Genomic DNA, 6,347 nt, shown 5'->3' with positions numbered 1-6,347 from the left:
ATTACTATGCAATTTATTCTATTCTATAAAAGAAAGAAAATCTAACTAAAATATCCTAATTTATTGGTGCTAGGGAAGAGAAATTACCTCCGAAAGTCAGGTACTGACCGACCTCCCCACACTTAAGGCTTTGCACCGTCCTCGGTGCCATCTGTCAGGAACAAGGGTGGGCTGGTGGCAGTGTTTCCACAGTCGAGGCCGTCATGGCTCCCTGTGCTGGTGAAGGAAGTGGAGTCCGGGGTGTCTGAGTCTCTGCCATCTCCTCTAAGCAGCTCCCTGAGGTGTTTGAATCGGCGTTGATTGTAGCGCTCTCGGAGCTTTGCTTTCTTTTCATGTTGGTCCAACCGCTTCAGTATTTGATGTAGCAGTTGACTAGTAGTTGGTGGAGGAGCTGCAGCATCCTCTGTGGACTGACTGGTAGTGGCAAGTTGTAGTCTGAGATATCTCCCGTTAGGGACATACTGATCATCCCATGGAAGAATAGCTTTAGTGTCTCCAGCTCTGTAGGATACTCTGGCTGCTGAGATGAGATCAGAGACTAATGCGGGGAAAGGTAGGTTGCCTGCGATCTGCACATGTTCCATAGCATTCCAGATATGTCGTGGTAAGTTGAGAGGCTGGTCTGTGATGATGCACCATAGTAGAATGGCCATGTCTGCAGTGAAGGAGGACTCATGAGTACTCGGGAATACGTAATGGGACATAATCTGTGCCCATACGTGAGCCTCCAAGGTAAGTGCGGAAGCCGAGATTCCCTTAGGACGGGAACAATGGTATCCAAAGATCCATTTACTGCCAGGGCGAGCAATAACTCTGAGAATAGCGTTCCAGTCAAAAGTGTATGCCTGGCGCTTGGTTGCGGCTTTCTAAAAAGCGTCCAATCCTTCTTGAGCAGGTGGGATATCTAAGGCTTGCTGTATGGCTTCTTCTGTAATGGGGACTTGCTTCTGGCGTAAATAGATGGACTACAGAGTCAGCAGGTGGAAGTTGGAGTAGAACTCAATAACCCAAGAAAGATTAACCTATCATGGCTATCTCTGTAAAAATCCCCAATGTCTCTGTGCAATTTGTGGCTCAACAAATTCAGCGATACGAGGCGGAAGGATAAGAAGGTGTTCATTGTTGTAATTTCGAGCTGCCAGAATAGGAAACATCTGCTCACAGTAGCGATTTGGGAATCATGCAGTGTCCTTGGCTGGGAAGGCTCGTTCCTTTTCATCAACCTTGATAATCCTTTTAATTCTCTTTGTTGAGGGCTTGACTGCAGTTGAAGAAGGTTCTGCCACTAATGCTCTCTTCGTTCCTTTCCTTGCTGTGGGTTTAGGGTTAGCTTTCTCTTTGCCTTTCTTGGTGGCCATTCTGAAAAAGGGAAGAGAAAGTAAGTTAGATCCAAAGAATCAAAGCAAGGAAGGAGATGGAGTGAGTAATAAACAGTGCACGGTGAAGATGAATGAAATAAACACATGGTCATGACAACCTGTGAAAAGATCATTAAAGGAAATAGGATAGGTGCATAAAAAGGTAAGTAGATGCAATATGATTACTAGCATGCCGACAAGGGTATGAGTAGCATAGATCAAGCATCACTTCGTAACAAACTAACATGTTTGTATTGGCAATTAAATTGAACTAATAAAATAGTAAAGGAAATTTGTGAAAAACATGCATTGAGTAGTAGAATAGGATAATATAGAAAAGTGCATAATTCCATATGGGCTTTTTCACAAACACATAGCATGCATGGTAAATAAGTCATAGAAAGTATTAAAGTAAACATGCAAGCAATCCTTTTATGAAAATAAAATATAATTGCCAAATAATTTGCAACAATCCACAAGCAAATAATGAGGAATGATGACTCAAATAAATATTCTAGCACCATGTAAAAAGGAAAGAAGAAGAAGGAAAATATGGATAATGAAAAGAAAAAGAAAAGAAAAGAAAATAACATAGAAAATAAGAAGAATGATAGAAAAGGAAGAAGAGAAGAAGAAAATAAAACCTGGTTAATGGAGGTAAGAGAAAGAGAGAGTGAAAGGTGAGATAGAAGGGAGAAAGGAGAAGGAAGAAATAAGGAGGGAAAAGAAAAATTAGGATTTGGAGGAGAGAAAGATAAGATATTTTGGCAGTTTTGGTGGAGCTGTGCGGCGCAATCAACGCGGCCGCGCGGGGCACACGTTTGCGTGATTGCACTTTAGTTCAGTTGACGCAGTTGCGTCGGCCACGCAAACGCGTGACCCATATTGTGCTTCTGGCGCTAGGGCAGCCTCGTGCTTGCACAACTCTCTGTTCAAATTGATATAATTGCCAAAATTAGGGTGACGCGATCGCGTGGGGCATGCGATCGCGTGAGTGGGCTTCAGAAGAGATGACGCGAACGCGTCAGCGACACGGTCGCGTGATAGGGATGGTGCGTCTAGCACCAATCCCGCACCACTCTCGCACAATATTTCGTTGTGCACCCCTTTTACGTCAGAAATCAAGGCACGCGGTCGCGTGGGAGGCCAGGAATCCCATGTGACGCGGACGCACCAACGAAACTCTCTGTTCATTTTTTTTATTTTTTTCACCTCGTCTAGCGACGCGGACACGTCGCTGATGCAGTCGCGTCGCGCGGTTTTTTTTTTATATATAAAAATATGCGAATGCAGATGCATGAAGGTACTAATAAAGAGAAGAGTTATTGACTAGGAAAAACTAAAGATAGAAAGAAAGGAACGATCATACCATGGTGGGTTGTCTCCCACCTAGCACTTTGCTTTAACGTCCGTAAGTTGGACGCTCCACTAGCTCAAACTTCTGCTATGTGGGGATCTTCCAAGAGGAAGATCTCAAGCTCTTTGTTTTTCTGCATCTTCTCTCCATGGTACAGCTTCAGACGTTGTCCATTAACTTTTATAAGTTCAGAGCTTGAAGGGTGGCTTAGGTGATAAACTCCGTATGGTTCGGCCTTCTCTACTCTGTATGGACCTTCCCATCTGGATCTCAACTTGCCTAGCATGAGCCTTAGTCAAGATTTGTAAAGGAGGACTAAATTCCCAGGTTGGAACTCTTTTCTCTTGATGTGCTGATCATGTACAGCCTTCATCTTCTCCTTGTATATTCTTGAGTTCTCATAAGCTTCTAGGCGAAGGCTCTCCATGAAGTCAATTCCCCAAACATAAAAAATTTCACAGAAAAGCATAATTTGTTGAGGCATCTCATCCCTCCTGGATATATTACCAAATTTTTGGCATGGAAGGCAAGATTTACAAAACTCAGCAGCATCCCTAAAAAGAGTAGGCCACCAGAATCCACAGTCTAAGATCTTTCTGGCTGTTCTTTGAGGGCCAAAATGTCCTCCACTCTCAGACGAGTGACAAGCCTCTAAAATGGACTGGAATTCTGATTGAGGCACACAACGTCTAATTACCTGATCAGCGCAACATCTCCACAAATATGGGTCATCCCATATATAATATTTAGACTCGCTTTTCAGCTTGGCCCTTTGATGCTTAGAAAAGTGTAGATGGAATGTGCGGTTAACTAGATAATTAGCTACAGGTGCGTACCAAGGGGCTACTTCAGATACTGCTTGCAGGTTATCCAATTGGAAATTATCATCTATAGGAGTAGAATCATCCTTAATGTGCTCAAGGCGACTCAAGTGGTCTGCCACTAGATTCTGGTTACCACTCCTATCCTTTATTTCTAAATCAAATTCTTGTAAAAGCAGTATCCAACGTATGAGCCTTAGTTTGGACTCCTTTTTAGCTAATAGATACTTTAAAGCTGCATGGTCCGAATACACTACTACTCTAGTACCAAGTAAATAAGCTCGGAATTTATCCAGAGCAAAAACAATAGCAAGAAGCTCTTTCTCAGTAGTAGTATAATTGGACTGGGCAGCGTCTAAAGTCTTAGACGCATAAGCAATAACAAAAGGATCCTTACCTTCACGCTGAGCCAGCGCTGCTCCTACTGCATGGTTGGAAGCATCGCACATGATTTCAAACGGCTGGCTCCAGTCTGGTCCTCTCACAATTGGAGCTTGAGTCAGGTTGGTCTTCAGCTTATCAAATGCTTGCTTACAATCCTCACTGAACTCGAACTCAATATCCTTCTGCAGTAATCTGGATAAGGGAAGTGCTACCTTACTGAAGTCCTTAATAAATCTCCTATAAAAACCCGCATGGCCAAGGAACGAATGGACTTCCCTCACAGAGGTGGGGTAAGGTAAACTAGAAATAACATTCACCTTTGCTGGGTCTACAGAAATACCAGTATTAGATACAACATGTCCTAGTACAATCCCTTGTTTAACCATAAAATGACATTTTTCAAAATTTAATACAAGGTTTGTATTGACACATCTATCCAATACTCTAGATAATCCATCTAATCAAAGGCTAAAAGAATCACCATAAATGCTAAAATCATCCATAAAAACCTCCATACAGTCCTCAATAAGATTAGAGAAAAGACTCATCATGCACCTCTGGAAAGTAGCTGGTGCATTGCACAAGCCAAAGGGCATTCTCTTGTAAGCATAAGTCCCAAAAGAACATGTAAAAGTAGTCTTTTCCTGATCCTCAGGAGCTATATGAATCTGGAAATAACCTGTGTAACCATCTAAAAAGCAATAATGTGATTTACCTGACAGGCGATCCAGCATTTGATCAATGAATGGGAGTGGGTAGTGATCCTTGCGAGTAGCTTGGTTGAGACGCCTGTAATCAATGCAGACTCTCCAAGCATTTTGTACTCTGGTTGCTATGAGCTCTCCATGCTCATTCTTCACTGTAGTGACTCCAGACTTCTTGGGCACCACTTGTACTGGGCTAACCCATTCACTGTCTGAAATGGGATAAATGATACCTGCTTCCAATAGTCTGGTCACTTCCTTTTTGACAACTTCCAAAATAGTGGGATTCAGTCTTCTTTGGGGTTGGCGGACAGGTCTTGCTCCTTCCTCTAAAAATATTCTGTGCTCACATACTTGAGGGTTGATGCCTACTATGTCTGCCAAACTCCACCCAATTGCTTTCTTATGCTTTCTCAGCACATTAAGTAACTGCTTTTCCTGTTCAAGAGTGAGGTCATGTGCAATGATAACTGGAAACTTCTACCCATCTTCTAGATAAGCGTATTTGATATGTGGAGGGAGAGATTTCAACTCTATCTTCTGGTCATGGGCAGGCTCTGGATTGTCTGGAGTTTGTGAAAGTGCCGAAGTATCCTTATTGTCAGTTAATAGAGTCCCCACACTTGGACTTTGTTCTGTGTATTTTTCTTCCAGCTCTTCCTGGTGAATTGCAGCTACAGTTTCATCTATGATATCACACTGAAAGATAGAATGATTGATGAGCGGATAATTTATACGCTTTTTGGCACTATTTTTAGTATGTTTTTAGTACATTTTAGTTAGTTTTTAGTATGTTTTTATTAGTTTTTATTTAAAATTCACTTTTTTGGGCTTTACTATGAGTTTGTGTGTTTTTTTATGATTTCAGGTAATTTCTGGCTAAAATTGAGGAACTTGAGCAAAAATCTGATTCAGAGGCTGAAAAAGGACTGCAGATGCTGTTGGATTCTGACCTCCCTGCACTCAAAGTAGATTTTCTGGAGCTACAGAAGCCCAATTGGCGCGATCTCAATTGAGTTGGAAAGTAGACATCCTGGGCTTTCCAGCAATGTATAATAGTCCATACTTTGCCCGAGATTCGATGGCCCAAACCGGTGTTGCAAATCAGCTTCAGAATTCCCGGCGTTTAACGCCGGAACTGGCACAAAAATTGGAGTTAAACGCCCAAACTGGCATAAAAGCTGGCGTTTAACTCCAGAAAAAGTCTCTACACATGAAAGCTTCAATGCTCAGCCCAAGCACACACCAAGTGGACCCCGGAAGTGGATTTTTACGTCATTTACTCATTTCTGTATACCCTAGGTTACTAGTTCACTATTAATAGGATCTTTTGACATTGTATCTTTACCTCATGACACTTTACACGTTTTACATTGCACCTTCCACAGCATGAGTCTCTAAACCCCATGGTTGGGGGTGAGGAGCTCTGCTGTGTCTTGATGGGTTAATGCAATTACTACTGTTTTTCATTCAATCATGCTTGCTTCTATTCTAAGATATCACTTGTTCCTAAACTTGATGAATGCGATGATCCGTGACACTCATCATCATTCTCACCTATGAACGTGTGCCTGACAACCTCCTCCGTTCTACTTTAGATTGAGTAGATATCTCTTAGATTCTTTAATCAGAATCTTCGTGGTATAAGCTAGAACTGATGGCGGCATTCAAGAGAATCCGGAAGGTCTAAACCTTGTCTGTGGTATTCTGAGTAGGATTCAAG

The sequence above is a fragment of the Arachis stenosperma genome, chromosome 1 (assembly GCF_014773155.1).
Source record: "Arachis stenosperma cultivar V10309 chromosome 1, arast.V10309.gnm1.PFL2, whole genome shotgun sequence".
Lineage (NCBI taxonomy): Eukaryota > Viridiplantae > Streptophyta > Magnoliopsida > Fabales > Fabaceae > Arachis > Arachis stenosperma.
This window is presented reverse-complemented; position numbering follows the sequence as displayed.